This window comes from Euprymna scolopes, chromosome 27 (assembly GCF_053919585.1).
Source record: "Euprymna scolopes isolate OS-2025 chromosome 27, ASM5391958v1, whole genome shotgun sequence".
Taxonomy (NCBI): domain Eukaryota; kingdom Metazoa; phylum Mollusca; class Cephalopoda; order Sepiida; family Sepiolidae; genus Euprymna; species Euprymna scolopes.
In genome coordinates this window covers 111628071-111649254 of record NC_136508.1, presented here as the reverse complement: position 1 = coordinate 111649254, position 21184 = coordinate 111628071, and positions in this window count along the sequence as shown.

Here is a 21184-nt window from a genome sequence, read left to right as displayed (position 1 = left end):
CCATGAAATAATAGGGCCATTTTCTGAGAGTCTGAAACAATATCCAGATATACTCTTGCGATCTTCATCGTTTCCCCAATCTCAATCCGAAAAACCTCCTAATTTTAGGGGATTTCTTGATTTTCTAAATACTAACTTCTGTTCTTTTTAAATAAGGCAGAACTTTTTTTAGCTCTGTTTAAATCCTTCATTGTCGGTCGTGATAATTTTTGTGAGTTTTGTTACTGTATAGCATATGTCAGGCCTGGTTGCAGTCATTAAATATATAAGACTACCTATAATTTCGCGGTACTGTTTGTTATTTATTATTTCAGATTCTGTGTGTATATTTTTATTAATATCATTTTCGACTGGTGTAGAGCGTTTCTTTCACTCTCCCATTCCAAATTTTAAAAGTATTTTGTCGATGTATCTCGATTGATTCATCGTAACAAGTCCTTTGCTTTGAGTAAATTCTATCCCCAGAAACCAGGATATTTTGCCGAGATCGGTCATTTTTAATCTTTTACTTAATTTGTTCTTAACATCAGTTAACATTATGTCACAATTTGAGGCGATTAAAATATCATCGACCCACAAAACCAAAATCAGTAGTTTATCGTCTTTGTGTTGGGTATATAAACAGGGGTCTACAGCGCATTGTCTAAATTGTTTAATAATATTATCATGAAATACTGTATTCCAACACTGAGCACTCTGTTTAGACCATATAATGACTTGTTAAGTCGCCACACGCTATTTTTCATTATAAATCCCTCTGGAGGGGTAATATAAATTTCACAGTCTATTGGGGCATTCAAATAAGCATTTTTACGTCCATTTGATGGATGTTTAGGTCATATTGAATGTTTTGATTCGGATCCATCGAAATAAAGACGCACGCTGGGCGCATAACCTCTAGAAGTGTAAGTCATGTTTAGTTTAAAAATATATTTTCTGTACAAGCTGCCACACATCAAGGTGCAAATATAAACTTTATCCCCAATAAATCAAAACTGGTATACGCGAATGGAACTGTATTCGACATTAAAGAAAATGGAAGACTATATTATTTAAATAGCGTAGTCCCATCAAAAACCGCCTGCCATGATCTACAGACATGGCATAAAATTCTTGGACATTGCAATATTCCTGATATCAAAAAGTTGCCGACTGTAGTTGATGGAATGAAAATACAAACATCAAAAACTTCAACTGCGACGTCTGTACGCAAGGGAAAATGACAAACTATTAAAGCAAGATACCAGACAAAAAGGCTAAAAAATCCTATCAATGGTGCATTGTGACTTGAATGGTCCCGTAGAACCGATCACTAGAGAACATTATAGATATATGAATACGTCCATTTGATGGATGTTTAGGTCATATTGAATAGCAATAGTCGATTTGATAATCTTTTATATTGTCGATCACAAAAAAATCGGGTCGCCTTCTATTTCTTTTTGGGATATGTTTCGACTTTATAATCATCATCATCATCATGGACACTCTTGTCTCCGTTATTTTTATTGTCTTCGTTTGTTTTAATTGTTTGAGGGAATATAATTTCATCTTCTTCATATGACGGGGTTTCGTCTGTAAAATTAAACGTGTCTGTGAATTTTACACATCGGATTCTTTTTATTTATTTATTTTTTTTGGAAAAAATACTAAATTGGCTGGACTGTTTTTATCGTATCCAAGAAATATACCTCTGTCGGCTTTAATATTCAATTTTCTGCTACCTTAGCTCCTTGCTGCACTTGGTTGTGAAGTGAATAGTCGGTTTTAAGTTTATTCATCTTCTTTTTTAATGTTTCCCCTGGGCTGTCACATAACAGAAAGGCAGATATCTGGGATGTTCCCTTTCTGAGTTTTAAGATTTTCTGTTGTAGCCTACTTTCCAAGACTGATTCTTTTGTTTTGACCTGAAATTCTCCCTCTTTTTTCTGTTTATGGTGAGGCTAAAGTTTCCTCTGCATATACCATGCTGCCCCAAAAGTTGCATGGTTTATTTCAGTTAATGACGCATTAGTTGGGACAAGTTTTGTGAGAGCATCATTCACTTTCGTAACAAGGATCTTGAAGGCTTTGGTACAATTTATTTTCACCAGTCTGGGTCGATCTTCAACAGCCAGGCATCGTGCCATTTCTATTGTTAGCCAGTTCTTCTTCCAGCTTCATCTGGTTTGCATCCAATGTCATGTTTACAGGTGGGACATTGCAGTGTTGTTTTTGCCCATATTTTAGTTGAGATATTTTCAGGGGTGAGCCTTGAGGAGAGTTACCGTTGTTTATTGGGCGTTGCCCTTGATAATGTGTTTCCTCTGTCAATGTTAAGTCTGGGACCATGTCGGGTAGTTAAGGTGAAGTGAGTTCTGGGAAGAGGGATGGGGTTGCTTATTGGGCAGATGTCATCTTAAATCATTAAGCGAATATCTCTAATCATACTGGAAATCTGCTCTGAAGGGAAGATTTCTTTTTTTTATTTAACTTCAGTAAGTTTTAAGATATCAAGGGGCTCCTTCCTGGAGCTAACACTTGATTCTGTTATGATTTAAATTTATATCCGAGGGCTCTTTTAAGAATAGATGCTGTTCCCTTTATGGCTGCTATTTGTATCTCGTAGCAGCTTGGTCCCCCATGGATCGCTTCTAAGTATTTCTGAAGGTTCTTTTTTATTAAACCAGTTGCTCTTATCACAACCGGTATAATGTTTATTTCTTTCAGAGACCATGTTGTTTTTAGATCATTTTTTAGGTCCTGATATTTTGTTATCTTTTCCCGTTCAGCTCTATTAAGGCGAAAATTATTTGGGATTGTGACATCGATAATGAGTGCAGTTCCTTCGGACTTGTTCCATATTACAATATCTGGCTTGATAGCTTTGTCTTTTATACACGATCACTTTTCCATTTGATGTTATCGGTGGTGGTTCATGTTCTCTGATTTTTGTTACTCTGTCAAGTTGCATCTCTCCACAGATCTTCCAGTGGAGGTACTTACATACTTTGTTGTGACGGGCAGTATAAAGGCCATCTGCCAATAAGATTGGACATGCAGACATTAGGTGGTTTGAGATCTCAATTGCTGAGTGGCAAAACCGGCATTGCCCATTTGCTTGTATGCCCGCCATTTTTTTAAACCCATTTGTGAGTAAGCCCTGATCTTGACTGGCTATAATGAGTCTTTCCTCATCAAATGGAAGTCTCCCGCTCTTGAGCCATTCGAGTGAAGCATCTTTGTCTATATATTCCTGTTTAAGCTCCTCTAGGAACTTTCCTGCTCTTTTATGTTGTTCCCACCATTGTTTTTTTTGTGTCTATCTCGATTTCGGTGTATTTCTTTCTGTTTTTTCTTGCAATCTGTGTTGCTGGTTCATCATATACCTCAGCAGTATTTTCCAGTATGGCACTTCCAAAGTTTTCAGCAAGCTTTGTGACTGAGGTTTGTTGGGGTAAGCGTCCATGGTGGTCCCTCACTATTTCTATTGACATATCTGTTGAGCTTTTAATATACTGCTCCATGCTTACTATGGCCACCTTCTTTTTGTGATAAGTATATTCTGTCCATACATTGGATTCGATATATTATTTTATGTAAGGTTAGGAGTTTCCTGGTCGTTGTATCTAACCTATTAATATTGTATTGAGGCCAGTCAATAATACCAAACCCATATGTGATGACAGAGATTTCAAATTGATTTATGGCAGTTATTTTGTTTTTCGGGCTTAATTCAGATTTGAGGATGTTTTTAAGGCGTGATGTGTATTCTTGTTCAACCTTATGTCTCATTTTTTCATGCTCCACAGTTACATTCTCCTCTATACCGAGGTACTTATATGTGGCATCCTCTCCTAGATCTTCAATAAAGCCATCATTGAACTGAATATTTTCAGATGTCGTCTTTTTTCGTCTTTTTTCCTTTTTTTTGTTGTGAATTTGGCACATTTGTCAAATACAAACTCCATGCAGACATCCTCTGTGAAAGTCTTTACATTTTCTATCAGAGAGACAATCTGTTTTTCTGTCTCTACATAGAGTTTGAGATCATCCATAAAAAGTAGATGATTTACTCTTTTACTTTTTTCTTTTTTCCTTCCTTTACTAAGATTGTACCCAAAATCACAATTTTAGGAGTTTGCTGAGTGGGTCAATAGTAAGACAGAAGAGCAGTGGTGACAAAAAATAACCTTGAAATATACCTCGCTGGACACTGATATTTGGAGTTTGTATTGTCCCTCTTCGCTTTCTGGTTTTATTTTACTTCCGTTGAAGTTCTCATAAATCAAGGGGCCCACAACCTGGGGCTAACACTTGAAATCTATGTAAGATACATAGATATTCGAATGTTCCACTTTATGTACTTTAGTGTCCTCATAGAGTGGCCTCCAGAAGTTTTCAACTTCTCCAGTGTTAGTTCTCATATGTAAAACTAATTTTGATTTTTGAGAACAAGAATATCCACACACTTTACAAGACTGTGGCTTTTCCCTAATGTGTATATCCATAGTTAAATAAAATGGTTCCTGCAGCAAGATTATCACTACCAAGTTATAAACAATATGAAATTTTATCCTGACTTTTTCAGTTTTAATCTGGACTCGCTGATGCAAGTTAGATTTCATACTAAATTAATTTAGTTCATTTGAAAAGAGATATTTCGTAGTGTAAAATCAGAGAATTAAACTCTTAAGTCACATTCATATTGTTTAAATGTTTAATATTATTCTATGAAAAAAGTATCCTCATGCCAAGTTGTTCTGACGAACCCCTGTAACAGAGAGACCTTAGACACTCGAGGATAGTGTCTAGTAAGCATTCAAGTTCTTTTTCCCCTTTTTTCTTCATTCATTTTTCTTAAACTTTTTCTTCTAGGGGGTGGGACATCCAACCAGATGTCTGACATTTACCCCTATTTTAGTGAGTGCAACCAATAGACCTTTTCAGGATTCTAGTTATCCCTTTCAGTGCAATCGTTTGTATTTCACTTGCACTTGGTTCACCGGGTATGCTTGTTATGTACTTTTTAAAGTTCTTTTTCATAAGCCCAGTTGCTTCTATAATGACTGGTATAATTGAAACGTCTTTTAATTTCCAATTTCGTTTCATATCATACATAAGTCCTTGATACTTTGTTATCTTTTCCCTCTCAGCTCTGTTAAGCCCTGTATCATTGGGTACACTGACCTCTATTATGGTGGCTTTTTTTTGCTCTGTCCCAAATCACTATATTTGGTTTAACAGCTGCGTTTTCAAGATATGTACCAGTGGGGATTATGTAGTCATAGTGAATGGTGTAGTTGTCATTCGCAACTGTTCGTTCGGGTATATGTTCCCAGGATTTTTTACTACACTGAATGTTGAGTTTCTTACATATCTTCCAGTGAAGGTATTTGCAAACTCTGTTATGGCGATCTGTATAGTAACCATATCCAAGTAGGACTTTGCAACTAGAAATTAGGTGGCCCACACTCTCAACCTCAGTGCTACAGAACCTGCATTTATTATTGTTGCTTAGACCACTCGTCTTTTTGAAGGCGTTCGTCGTCAGGCCTTGGTCTATGGTTTAAGGTAATGGATGTTTGCCACTCCTTCATTTGGGCAGCTAAAATTTCTCATATAGTCGGGTGGATTTTGTATAGTTGGAGGCATTTTAGTATACACGAATGGGGTACACTATCAAATGCTTTCTGATAATCTATCCATGCCATATTTAGATTTCTTTTCCTGCAATCTTCCAAAATGGTCTTATTGATGAGCAATTGATCTTTGGTGCCCAGGCAGTTTTTCCTACATCCTGTTTGTTCTGCCTCAAGATAATCACCGTATGAAAGATGTTCATATATGCTGTCAGCTATTAATCCAGTGAATAGCTTGTAAGTCGTGGTTAGGCAGCATATTGGGCGATATTTGTTGGGGGCTTTGATTTCTGTGGTTTTAACTATTAAGCTTGTATCACCTTTTAATAGCCATAATGGTGTCGCTTCATAAGCTTTCAACATTCTGGTGAAACATCTGCTATAATGATCATGCAATGCTGTTAGCTGTTTTAACCAGAAGTTAGATATGTTGTCGATGCAAGATTTCTTGTGATTTGAAGCTCGTGCCAGTTTTGATTTTATTTCATCTGGCGTTATTTCTGGCTCTGGCATTTCTCTTTTATTTTCATTTGCATTGATTATATCCCCGATCCACTGGGCCTCTACGTTATGTAATTCCTCTTTTTCAAATAAGGGTCTCCAGTAATCGTCTAATTCCTGTTTACATGGGGGATCTTGGATTTTAATTTCTTCTCTTATTAGATTCCTGTAGAAAGTTCTGGGATTGTTTGCAAAAAGCTTATTTTGTGTCTATAACCTTCACCTTCACCGAAGTGCATGACTTGTATGATCTTCACCGAGGTGTGCGACTTGACACACAAAAAAACAGCCTCTTAATCACCTGCTAACACACGTATCACTGTAACGTCCAATGACAACAACAACCCAAACCTTCTCACTCGACCTGCCTTGACTATCTCAATCCCTTCTCTTGCACATGCGCCTGTAGATTCCTGACAACCTCGAGACTTCCACTTATAAAAAACTCAAGTTTTGTTGTTGCGCATGCCTATACAAGGCACAAACACGTGGGCATTTTTTTGTTGGTAAGTACTACACTCCCTCCTGATCTGATGATCACATAGAGTGCACTCCGGGGGTGGCCTCTTAGTTCATTGGCTTTGCGAATGGTGGTATTTACAATCTCAAATTCAGGTTCTGGTTCTGATCCTGCCTGATCAGACGAACTACAACTACCACTCTCTTGCTCGGTGACCTCACTCATCAGCAGCTCATCATCTGATGATTCATCGCTCTCTGTAGTTGTGGGATGTACTTCACTAGCTGGGCGAAGATCGCGAACATGGCGTGGGGTTCCATCAACAAGGACCGACTGTTGGCTGACCACTCCAGATATTCGTCCTCGCTTGAACTTGGTGGTGCACCAGTTTCCAGGGGGGTCTAACCCAAACTGGAGACCCTACCTTGTATTTTTCATAAATCTCCTTGTCGATTGGTTAGACAGTGTCAATGCCCTTTATCCTAACACGGTTTTTGTGTATGGCATTGGCCAGTGCTGTTGTTAGTGTCTTCTCATTCTTTGGTGTGATGTTATACCAATACGTGGCCTCTGTAATGGTGCATTGCTTTCTGGCAGCAATTCTCTTGATGCTGCGATAGCTCCTCTCAGCAATGCCATTCCCTGATGGCACATGAGCACATCGCAGTCATAGTCGGACACCCCACCCATTCAACAACTGCCAAACTTGGTGGCTACAAAAAGCAGCATCATTGTCCGTCAATATCTCTTCCGGCGCACCTCGCTCAGAAAACGATAGATGACAGTTGGCAGACAACATTCGCTCAGTCCTGCCTGGTCATTTGCCGCCACACCGCAAAACGAGTGGGTCCATAGTCGATAAGGGTTAGAAAGGGCTTACCACTGTAATGGGTAATATCCATCGCTAATCGTTGCCACACATGCTCAACTTCCAATCGCCCATTCTGCCATTGCTCAGGTGCAGGATCGATAGACTGGAATGCCTCACAGTGCTTGATGATCTGCCTGACATCCGCCCTTGTCACTGCCGGGTCCACACGCCTCACAAAATACAAAGTTCTTTTGATACCTGGATGTCCACTCTGCACATGGATTCTTTGTATTTGGCATGAGCTAATTGCGCCAACTGCGCAAGATTGAGCAGCGAACTCCACGCCTGTCTTCACAGCTTCATACCATTTGTGAGGCACATGGGTTAGTTGGTCTGCACGATTACAGTGTAATGCCACGAGCGTTACACTCACCAACAAGTAATACTCTGATACCAGACTCTACAGGGTGTTTAGCCTTTGCCGGATTAACATCTCACTGGCTGCCTTAGTGCGGACTCTCGTTCGTCCCAAGAGTGTCGGACATCCAGTGGTAGATGCAGAGAGAATCCGTGTACAAGTGTAACTTCTTTGACTGCGATTGCAGTGCCCGATTTAAACCCTTCACAACAGCATCCAGTTCCAGGTTGATGTGTTGAGCATCATTCACGGGTCGCAGCCAGCATGTGTCTTCAATTACATTTCCACATTGCTCCATTAACACTCCCAATGCCAAAAAACTAGTGTCAACCCGCACATTCACAGTGTCCCCATCGACACACCATTCTCCACGGGCAGGGTCCTCCTTGTTAACTCGCTCTAGGGTTTCTGTCGTCATCAGAGTTAGAAGAGCATCATCAGATACATCATCCCAACCTGTAGTTACTAAACTTGCCCTGCGTTTGATGACGCCCACAGTGGCTCAGAGCCAGCCACATGCTGGTAAGTGACCAATAAGTTTCCCACACAAGGAAAAAATAGTCCGCCGCGTGGTCTTTTCCTGGGACAACACTGCATTTACGATGGTCTTCATGATTTGCGGTGCCACATTCAGCCCAAAGCCAAGTCGTGTAAGGCAGTATCTCTGACCCCGGAACCACACTGTCTGGAACGGCCACAATGTCTCATCCATTCGCACCTGCAAATAAGCCTTCCGCAAGTCTACTATAGGCACATTGGAGACCTTCTGGTGCCATTCTCTCAGCTTGCTGGCGCACACGTCAGCATCGGCAGTGTACGTCTCAATGTATCTATCGAGTTCACGATAGTCCAGCACCGGACAAACTTTTGATTTGTTATGCTGGACTACTGCCATTAAGGGAATCAGACCCTTGGGTGGTCCCAGCTTGTTGGGGTAGGGGATCAGCCATCCATCCTGGATCCATGCCTCAAGCTCCTTCTTGTATTCATTACGAGCCTTGTCGGGTATCGAGTACTCTGCAATGCTATTCTTGAGTTCGGTTGGCGCCCTTCCTTCTGTCCACTTCCACGATGCAGTCCATGCTTTTTGGTGAGGGTCGTAGTCCACCTTAAAATCAGGCCGATCAATGTGAACTGCAGCACACACTGGGGTTTCCAAAAATCGCACAGTCCCATTTCTTCCGATAACAACTCCCCCCAGTGCCTTAATAGCATCATATCCGAACAGTACATCGAATCCCAGCAAATCCACTCGCATCACCAGCACATTAATATCTGCGGCCACACCAGAGTCTGTGTGGACTTTGACACTTCCAGCTCCACAGCAAGCTTGCGTATTGCCACCTATTGTGGTTACTTTGATGTTCTGCTTTGTTCAGTTTCGACACAACTTGGCACTCAGGATGGTGTGTGAGCACCCGGAGTCGAGAAGAGCTGAACAAGGCACTTGGTCCACATACACATTTATTGTCGGTTGTGCCTCAATTAAATCTTGTCCGGAGAACAGGGCGGCGCTGACGTCCTGCCCTCTGATGCATTTCCCGCACAATTTTGGGATTAATGTCCATAACTACCATAATGGAAAGAGCGCGGGCGCCCCCGCCCCTTGTTAGTACAATTTCTTGCGAAATGGCCTCGCTGGCAGCAGCAGAAACATCTCCCATTGGTCGTGGGTCTCAAACTGGGACTCTTTTCAGCATTAGTCTTGGCTGCCTGCGCCATCATTACAACCGGTTCCCTCAGGTCCTCCTTATCTCTGATAATGGCTCGAGCATGTTCTAAAATATGTTGCATAGGCATTACAGATACGCTGCTGGAAGCCCTCAACAGTTGCTTAACATGGGTGGGAAGGCCGGCCACAAACGCATACGCCAGTGTTTGCTCTGACACTCCATTGCCAAATAGAACTGCAAGTTTCTTCAGCTCTGTGAAGAAGACGTCCACGGTTTCTCCTGGCATGAGCGTCCTAGAGGCAAATGTTTCATAGGCCATGCACGGATCCATGGAAAATGCCTTGTATAAAGCATTTTTATACAGGTAACATCAGTTTTGAGTCTACCTCCCACTGTGGGATTCTTCATGAACTGCTTTAATTGGCTAAGCTCCTTTCTACAGGTGTTTATTTGCTTTAGCAGCTTGGCTTTCCATTTTGGGGTTGCTTTGGTTACATTAGGTTTTTTGTTTCTATTTTGGTGTTTATTAAGAGGAAGTATTTTGTTGCTAATGTACAGCCCAGCTGCATATGTGACGTTATTTAGCTGTCTAAGGTCTATTTCTTCTGGAACAAGCCTTATAAGCGCAATATTGACTTTGATGATAAATGACTTAAAAAATCTTGAGGCTTGTATTTTAAGTAACCTAGGCCTTTCTTCCATGCTCATATTGTTAACTTTCTATTGTGCTACAGAGTTCTTCTTCTATTTCCAATTGCTTATCATCTGGTTCTGGAAGCAAAACACAAGATGGAGATTTTCCTGGTGAAGGAGTTATTTCATACGTTGATGGAAATGCAGATGTGTTATCTGCTCTATAGTGAGAGTGAGCCGGTGTAGAGGTTTCTGTAGATATTTGAGTTCCTGATATAGAGTGATCCACTTCTGTTGTACTTTGTGCTGTAAGGGTTATTTGTTGAGAAGCTACCGACAACTGTTGCACTGATCTAAGTGGTGTTGCAGGCTCACATTTGCACTCTCATGAATTCGGTGGGATACAGAATAGGTTTCTCTAGTGGGTTAGCCTGTGAGTTTAATAGGGCTCTTATTTCATCTCTCATGTATTTTAGTTCTCTCTCATAAAACACTCGTTCTTTTAAAATATATTTTTGAGAGGTTAAATTACTCTGTCGGACATTCTTCTTCCATGGACAGAAATGGAAGATTTCTCTCCAGGTTTCTATCCTTTGCTTTTGTTTTACATATTAGCTTTTAGCTTATTCAATGGCCCAAATTAAAGTCCACTTTTCATCCTTACTCCATCTGGACTTTAGTCTTTTTTTAGTCTCATCTTCCTGAATAGGGAGGTAATCATTTTCAGCATCTTTTAGCGCTTTATGCTTTATATTATTTTCGTCTTCTTCTGTTATGTATCTGTCGATTTGTGATACAAGGGATCGCAGTTTTGCAACTGTTGCCTGCTTTTTGTCTTCAGGGGGGGGGTCAGAATTCTTGATTTTCTCTTGTAAGATCTCATTCGACGTTCTGCTCCATTTTTCAAAATTTGAATAATGGTAGCACTATAATAATACCTTCTTTTGTGCAACTGTCCAGGGTTGGGATTTTAGGCCTCTTCTGTTTCGATTTTTTGGTAGTTGAACATGATGGGTTGGGGCCAGGATCTAATTCACGATTTGTTGGCTGATCCAAGTGGACCTCTGTCATGGTAGTACCATTATCTGAGGTAAGAGGGTTCACACCTTCAAATACCTTTTCTCATCTGGTGTGTGAACGAGTAAAGGGACCCTTTTTATCCTGGGCGACGGTCAGCCAGTATGGATTATTTTGGGTATTAATTTTCATTTAATTTCCTAATTGTCAGCGGCTTCTGATTTAATATTCAGAGCTGCCCCGATAAATAGAGGGATTTCCCCAATCTGCAACCTGGGGAAGCTCTGTATCGCTTGAGGATACAGCACTTGCTATGTACTTTTTAAAGTTCTTTTTCATAAGCCCAGTTGCTTCTATGATGACTGATATAATTGAAACGTCTTTTAATTTCCAATTTCGTTTCATATCATACATAAGTCCTTGATACTTTGTTATCTTTTCCCTCTCAACTCTGTTAAGCCCTGTATCATTGGGTACACTGACCTCTATTACGGTCGTTTTTTTGTTTGCTCTGTCCCAAATCACTATCAGTGTGAGTTCTCATATGTATCACTAAATTTGATTTAACAGAACAAGAATATCAACATACATCACAAGAATGTGGCTTTTCCCTGGTGAGTTCTCATATGTATCACTAATTTTGACTTTAGAGAATAAGAACATCCACACACTTCACAAGAATGTGGCTGTTCCCTAGTGAGTTCTCATATGTTTCAGGAAATTGTATTTATCAGAACTAGAATATCCACCTGTGGCTTTTCCCTTTGTTTTATTTTACTTCAGTCAGAGTCCTCAGAAATCAAGGAGCCCACAACGAGGGGCATACACTTGAACTCTACATGAGATACATAGATATTCGAATGTTCAATTTATGTACTTTATCTCTCAAGCACTGAGTTAGTAAAGAATTGAGAACATCATTTTCCTCTCCCCAATTAACCATTTTTATACGTTGTAGTATATCTTTCATGTTGGTCTCTTGGTCTTACTGGATTCCAGGGCAAGAATTTATCTAGTCTGGTGGAGTATCTAGCTTTGTGCTATTACTTGAGGTAATATCACTTGGAGAGGGTGCACCATTCCTCGTAAAAGCTGTGGAGTAGCCATAGTGAGATCTTATTTGGGCTGCGAATACTATGTGATTTTGAATATTTGGTCAGGGTTTACTTATATGGAAAAGTATCCTCATGCCAGATTGTTCTGGCAAACCCCTGTACAGAGAGAACTTAGACACCCGAGGATAGTGTCTAGTAGGCATTCAAGTTCTCCCCCCAGTGTGAGTTCTCATATGTATAACCAAGGTTGATTTTCGAGAACAAGAATATCCACATACTTCACAAGAATGTGGATTTTCCCCAGTGTGAGTTCTCATATGTATCAAGAAACTTGATTTTCGAAAACAAGAATATCCACATACCTCACAAGAATGTGGCTTTTCCCCAGTGTGTGTTTTCATATGTCTCACTAATATTGACTTACGAGAACAAGAATATCCACATACTTCACAAGAATATGGCTTTTCCCCAGTGTGCGTTCTCATATGTATAACTAAGTTTGACTTACGGGAACAAAAATATCCGCATACTTCACAAGAATGTGGCTTTTCCCCAGTGTGAGTTCTCATATGTCCCACTAACATTGACTTTTGAGAACAAGAATATCCACATACTTCACAAGAATGTGGCTTTTCCCCAGTGTGAGTTCTCGAATGTCTAACTAAGTCTGATTTTTGAGAACAAGAATATCCACATACTACACAAGAATGTGGCTTTTCCCCAAAGTGAGTTCTTATATGTTTCAGGACACTTGATTTAACAGAACAAGAATATCCACATACATCACAAGAATGTGGCTTTTCCCCAGTGTGAGTTCTCATATGTATCACTAATTGTGTCTTGTGAGAACAAGAATATCCACATACTTCACAAGAATATGGCTTTTCTCCAGTGTGTGTTCTCATATGTACAACTAAGTTTGATTTATCAGAACAAGAATATCCACAGACTTCACAAGAATATGGCTTTTCCCCAGTGTGTGTTCTCATATGTATCACTAATGCTGACTTTTTAGAATAAGAACATCCACATACTTCACAAGAATGTGGCTTTTCTCCAGTGTGTGTTCTCATATGTATAACAAAGTTTGATTTTTTAGAACAAGAATATCCACAGACTTCACAAGAATGTGGCTTTTCCCCAGTGTGAGTTCTCATATGTATCATTGTATTTGATTTAACAGAACAAAGATATCCACATACATCACAAGAATGTGGCTTTTCGCCAGAGTGTCATATGTCGTTGAATTTTATTTATCAGAACAAGAATATCCACACATTTCACAATAATGTGGCTTTTCACTTTTTGTTTTTAATTTTTTTTATTTTACTTCAGTCGAAGTTCTCAGAAATCAAGGAGGCCACGACTTCGGGCTTACACTTGAAGTCTATATATAAGAATTTATCTAGTCTGTTGGAGTACCCAGATTCGTGCTATTCAGGTAACATCATTGGAGAAGGTGCACCATTCCTCATAAAAGCTAATGTGGGTTCTGACAAACCCCTGTACAGAGAGACCTTAGACAATCAAGGGCAGTGTCTAGTAGGCATTAGTGTGAGTTCTCATGTCTCATTAAATTTGTATTTTGAGAATAAGAACATCCACGTACTTCACAAGAATATGGATTTTCGCCAGTATGTGTTCTCATATGTGTCACAAGAATATGGCTTTTCTCTATCTTGTATATTCATATTTAAATTAAATTACTCCTGCAACAAGATTATCGCTACCAAGTTATAAACAATGACATTTTATCCTGACTTTTTCAGTTTTAATCTGGAGTTGTTTATGCAAGTTCGATTTTATGCTAAAGAAATTTCAATTTGTATCACTTTATTTGATAAGAGATATTTCGTAGTGTAAAAGTAAAACTATTCTCTTTTTTAAATTAGCAGATTTTTCTGAAATATTAAATTCAATATCTTAGAATTTATAGAAAAATTAAACAAAAATTTCACAAATTTAAATATATGTGATGTTCTAATCACTATTTGCTAATCCAAATAAAATAACTCTTCACACATATATGTCTAACAATATTGTGTGCAGCCGTTTTTGTTGTCTGCCAGGTAAGGAAATAATTGTATATAGAATACTGTTTAAGGTGCAGGATGGTCCCTTAATATTCACTAAAAACATTCAAGCAGGAACATCTGCAAATAAAAAATTAAATTTGTATATGCAAAAAGCCATCGAATGTAGTGAATTTGGTACCTTACCTAACATTAGAGAATTGATATTGTTAGTAGTTATTTTAATTCTGATAAAAATAATGTTTTATATTAAAAATTCAACAAATTGTTTCATCCAATTTTGTAGCATATTTTTATTATTCACATATTTTTTAGTTTCTTTATGAATTTTTATTCTAATTATTTTCACCTTCTAATAGTATAAATTATTAAAATGTATTAATGCTCAAAGCTTTGTATAAATTTTAAAATGGCCTGTAAAATCCAACTATTCAAGTCATGGTATACGAACTAAACTTCTTCTGCATATTAATGTTGTATCAATAAGCAGTAGATATTTTATTGTCTTTTAAACCTAAGAAAAAAGTAGACATTTTCTTTTTTCATGAACTGATGAAAAGTCTGATGGTTTGATTGGTTTATGCAATGAAACACGTGAAAGTATCAATCATTTTCATTGAGTTAAAAAAAAGTGTTGCAATTCTAAGATATGCTTATTGATTATATACATTATAAACTTATTTTGTTTTAAGGAAAATGTGCATGTGTGCGTGTGTGTGTGTGTGTGTGTGAAAATCCAACTATTGATGCTTGGGATCTGAGAGAAAGAGAAATTAAAGATGGCAGCCATGGATTTATAAAGTGTATTCTCGTGGAATCTCACAAGATCCCATCTTCCACTGCACATGTATGTAAATAGAATGGGGTCATTTTTATGATAAAATGTCTGTTGGCAGAGACAGTTGGGAGAGACGTGATGGAAGTTGAGAGAGAAAGTTGACAGTGAGAAATTCTAGCTGAACTTTTGTGGATTGTATTTGGTTTATTTTGTTTTTCTGTTTACCAGCCCATTTAACGTCACTTTAACTATTGGGTAAAACAAAATTGTTATTTAATAATTATTTAATACACAATTAACATAGTAAGGATATTACGAAGCCTGCTGAAACCTTGCTAAAAAAATTACATAAGAGTATCCTATACGCTCACAAATCTAAAATTACCAAATGTATTGTGTATTGTTGCCAAATATGGCTTTGTGCAACTACCAAAGACCATATTTATCTTAGACTTCTAAAAAGTCTCAAGTATACTCTCTGCACCAACGTACTTACTCCCGACCAATCGGACAAACATCAAAATCCAACCATTCTCCTTTGTTGATGCGTGTAAGGCTTCTATTGTTTGAGGCCAAAATAGTTTAAAATTGGGGTTGGAATGTTTTATCTTAAAATATTTGTTCATTCTTATTTATCTGAACGTTAAAATTATTTGTAATCATAGACGTTTAACTTATAAGCGAGTTTAATGTTTTATATTTAAATATTAGTAAGACAAAATATTTAAATTATTAACGTAATTATATTATTTTGATTTTTTTTAACTCAACATTTTATAACAATACAACTACCACAAATAGATTGATATTTTCTTTGCTTGGGACAATTACATTTTCTATTTCTTCTCGTGTATTTCTCGATGTGTCAATCCTATTCCAAACCAATGAAGAAAAATATCTGTTCATCTCTAATTCAGATTAACATATTTTTTAAAACTTAATCACATGTAAGATCAACACATTTAATAATACATCTCTAAAAATGGTTTTATATTTAGAAAGTTAATTCTTTTTTCTTCTATTTTTAAGGAATATAGTTTTTGGAGATGTTATGGTGAATTGTTATACGTAATCAAAACAGACGAAATAGAGCTCCACAAGTCTACAGTTTTGAATAGAAAGGTACTGGAATATTATGATGTATTATAACGATGTACCTGAACAGAGAATTGATGAAGAGCAACATTAACAGTAAAACGAGTTAAAATTCTTTGTTTCTGTTTTCTTGCCGAAAATTAATGTGTATCAGTTGTAAGCTGTAATTTGTATAGACAGATCGGCAGGAACTGCTGAGTGTGTTGAATTTGTCTTTACAATCATCTTTTTAACGACTTTAAAGGGTTGCCCCTTTTACCGTCGATGATTTTGAGGGTTCGTCCACCTAATGCTTTATCTGCTTTACCAGTTTTGTATGTCGTTTATATTTTATGCATTTTACATGATAAACAATATGATTACAATTTGTTGTGGCAGAGAGAGAGGGGGTTGGGCGGTATCGGTTTTAGTTTTCTTACATTTGTTGAGGGAGAATAAAAGCCAAGTGTCGTCAACTATTCTATAATTTCACGTAAAAATTTAATAAACAAAAGATACTGAAAAAGTATTTTTACTGGCGTTGAAAAACAACACACATTGCAACTGAAACATAATAAGATACTATGGATTATGGGCCATGCCAGCAGAGGCATTGCCTGTGATTTGTGATGTGATATGTCTGTTTACATCACATTTAAGTTTTGCATGTTTTTATAGTCAGGAAACAGGGAACAAGAAGAGACTTACAAATGTTTTCATGAACTTCTTTCATCGTAAAGTCACAGTTAAAAGGGACAAACAAAAACTCATATAAATTTACAGCTTTGAATGGAAAGGCACTGGAATATAATGATGTATTATAACGAGGTACCTGAACAAGGAATATAGTTTTTAGAGATTTTATAGTGAATTGCTATAGACAATAAAAACTGTTTTTATGGAATAGAGCCCCGAAAGTCTACAGCTTTGAATAGAGATTTTATAGTGAATTGTTATAGGAAATATAGTTTCTAGAAATTTTATAGTGAATTGTTATAGGCAATAAATATAGTTTTTAGAGATTTTATAGTGAATTGCTATAGGAAATATAGTTTCTAGAAATTTTATAGTGAATTGTTATAGGCAATAAATATAGTTTTTAGAGATTTTATAGTGAATTGTTATAGGCAATAAAAACAGACGGAATAGAGCTCCACAAGTCTACAGTTTTGGATAGAAAGGTACTGGAATAAGATGATGTATTATAACGAGGTACCTGAAAAGAGAATTGATGAAGAGTAACACTAGATCAACAAGTAAAACAAGTTAATCTTTGTTTCTGTATCTTGCCGATATTTAATGTGCATTGTCAGCCATGGTTTGTGTAGACAGAGCGGCAAGCACTGCTGACTGTAGTGAATTTGTCCTTAGAACCAGCTTGTTAACGACTTTAAAGTGTTTATGCCTTTACTGTCGAATATTTTGAGGGTTGGTACACTTAACGTTTTCATATAATTATCATTATTATTGTGGTTGTTGTATTGAATTAAATATTATTACCGTCAAATGTTTTGATGGTGGCTTTATCTGCTGCAAACAATTTTGAATGCTGTTTATATAGTTTATATGTTTAGATGATATTAAGTAATAAAATTAGCAGAGGATAAGTAAGTGCCATATTGAAAGATATGCAAATTGAACCAACCCTGAGTTTCCATATTGTCATTAAATATCATCTTTACTGTTTGTATAGCAAACTTTACCCGGACATTTAATTGTATTATATGTAAGGAGTGTGTAACAACTCACCTGCCAAATCGATTGGCACTTAAAATGTTTATGTGTTGTATCAATATTAATTAATCTTTACATTTTTTTTACAAGGTGATCACCATTAATCAAGGCCCGGAAGCCACTCAGGGATAAGGGTTATTGCATGTTCAGTATGTTAGTGTGGGGATTTAACAAAAATTTTCTACTTTAGGGGGCGGTTCATCAGGAATTTGTTTAAGTTGAACTTGAAGACATCCAGGTTGTTGTCAGGTGGGAAGAAGGCAGATGGAACAGAGTTCCACAGGCGTGCAGTTCTAAGAAAGAAGCTTTGTTCATGGAATCTACGTTTCGTTTTTGGCACAGATAAAGAGTGAGGAAATTTTTTTACAGTAGTTTCAGCTAGACAGGTGTTTTTCGTGAAAGATTGGCGAGTATCCATATTGCATTTATCATCTTTACTGTCTGTATAGTAAATTTTACCTGGACATTAAATTGAGGTGATGCGAAAGAGACTTGCTTGTCTGTATAGTAAATTTTACCCGGACATTAAGTTGAGGTGATGCGAAAGAGACTTGCTTGTTTCTATAGTAAATTTTACCCGGACATTAAATTGAGGTGATGCGAAAGAGACTTGCTTGTCTGTATAGTAAATTTTACCCGGACATTAAATTGAGGTGATGCGAAAGAGACTTGCTTGTCTGTATAGTAAATTTTACCCGGACATTAAATTGAGGTGATGCGAAAGAGACTTGCTTGTCTGTATAGTAAATTTTACCCGGACATTAAATTGAGGTGATGCGAAAGAGACTTGCTTGTCTGTATAGTAAATTTTACCCGGACATTAAATTGAGGTGATGCGAAAGAGACCTGCTTGTCTTTAAACTTAAATCACACATTTTTTACGCCTTTTTAAAAATTATGTTTTACAGAATAGTAAAAAAAATTGTGCAATTGCAAAGAAGTTATAAACTGATATATTGTTACATATTACGGACCATGCATCAGTTGCAATAAACTTAACTAGTGTGCAGATTGGTGAGGCGTTGTTGTTATTTTTCAGCTACCACTATCCATTTTGCATGTGGTTTATGGTGTTCAGGTCAAATGGTATGGTGTCATAAAATTGGTAATGATGTTGTTTAGAAAATAGACCAATAATATCTTGGATAAATTGAATTATGTGTAAGGAGTGTGTAGCAACTCACCTGCCAAATCGATTGGCCTTAAAATGTTTAGGCGTTGTATCAATGCTAATTCATCTTTATGGAATAATCAGACAGTATATATCTTGCAGTTGTATTTCCCTGTTATGCTGATAGGAAAATAAGTATGGTTGTACTTCCCAGTAAGATGAGCGTTGGGTTAGATAGGCATACTTAACATTTCTGAGCTGGCACTAGCCATTTTGTGTGTGGGTTATAAAATGCAGACTTAAGATGTATGAAGTTATTTAATAAGAACTAGAACACAAGTTGTTCATGGGAGAGATTTTAGAGAATTTTATGAGCTCCACAGAATACGTCCTTACAAAGTGCTGAAACATGTTGCATTTAAAATTCTGACCCGTTTTAAGAGGTTGGAACAGTTACTATTTTTTTAAAGTTGGTTTTACACAATAATTAATATATTTTTTAAAGTGTAAGAAAAGTTTTACATTATTTATTTTTTGGAGTCAGTGAAAATTTTACGTTTGAAATTTTATATGCTACGTTTTTTCAGCTAGACGAGTGTGCATTGTGAAAGTTTGGCGAAGGGGACAATAGACTGGAGCTAAGACGAGTACTTGCCTTGAAAATAATGATAAAGCTGAGACAGGCTGTGAGAAAGAGGTTGCAAGGAAGAAAAAATGGCATCACCCACTAGGCTACAAAGTCTACTTTTAATTCTGTCAAGGCAGGGAACATTTACTCTAATTGTTTCTTTCGCAGAACTGCTGGACTTAAACATTCTCTTCTAGCTTCCTGCTTCCCCAACTGTACTGACATGCAGAAGTGTAATGTAAACAGACATTTTGCTTCTAAACTCCCTACATAGTATCCCTGCAACTTAGATCCCTGATATTAGCCCCCTACATCAAGAGACAATGTGCCTTGTTTGGTATAATAAAAAAAAACTCCAGCTAAAACCTCCAACATCTTCTGACTCTGACTCCACAACCCTGGAGTTTTTTGTGGACAGAAAACTACTTATGCTGGTTTCCATTGTAAATATTTACAAATTATTTTTTCTATATTAAGTTTCTGTTAATTCATGATGGCCAATAAATGTGTGCTCATTTCATGTAAATTTTTTTAAAGAAAATTATCCTTATTCTAAACCCTTAAATGTTGAATAAAATATCAAAATTCAAACAATTCTCGAGGGAAATATTAGGGAAATGTGGACAGAAAAATATTTGTAACAATTCGACAAACTTTGGATCAACTTATTTTGTTTATGGTAAAAATTATTTTCTCAGAAATCACGAAAGTAAATAACCACATTTTTTTGATAAGAATCTAAATATTAGATTGAATAATCTATTATAAGGAAGGGGTGGGTTAGGGTTAGGGTTAGGGTTAATCTATTATTAGGAAGGGGTGGGTTAGGGTTAGGGTTTGTGTTTTTCATTCTATTTTTTGCAATATTTTTAATGGTTTTTCTGATGTAATGGCAAACAAAAATATGTCAGCATCTATTATAAGGAAAGGGTGGGTGCTCATCTTATGTTTAATTAAACAAAGTTTTAAATATTTAAAGTTTGTGTTTTTCATTCTATTTATCGCATTATTTTTAATGGCTTTTCAGATGTAATAGCAAACAAAAATATGTCAGCATCTATTATAAGGAAGGGGTGGGTGCTCATCTTATGTTTAATAAAACAAAGTTTTAAATATTTAAAGTTTGTGTTTTTCATTCTATTTTTCGCATTATTTTTAATGGCTTTTCTGATGTAATGGCAAACAAAAATATGTCACCATCTATTATAAGGAAGGGGTGGGTGCTCATCTTATGTTTAATTAAACAAAGTTTAAAATATTTAAATTTTGTGTTTTTCATTCTATTTTTCGCAATATTTTTAATGGCTTTTCTGATGTAATGGCAAACAAAAATATGTCAGCATCTATTATAAGGAAGGGGTGGGTGCTCATCTTATGTTTAATAAAACAAAGTGTTAAATATTTAAATTTTGTGTTTTTCATTCTATTTTTCGCATTATTTTTAATGGCTTTTCAGATGTAATGGCAAACAAAAATATGTCAGCATCTATTATAAGGAAGGGGTGGGTGCTCATCTTATGTTTAATAAAACAAAGTTTTAAATCTTTAAATTTTCTGTTTTTCATTCTATTTTTCGCAATATTTTTAATGGCTTTTCAGATGTAATGGCAAACAAAAATATGTCAGCATCTATTATA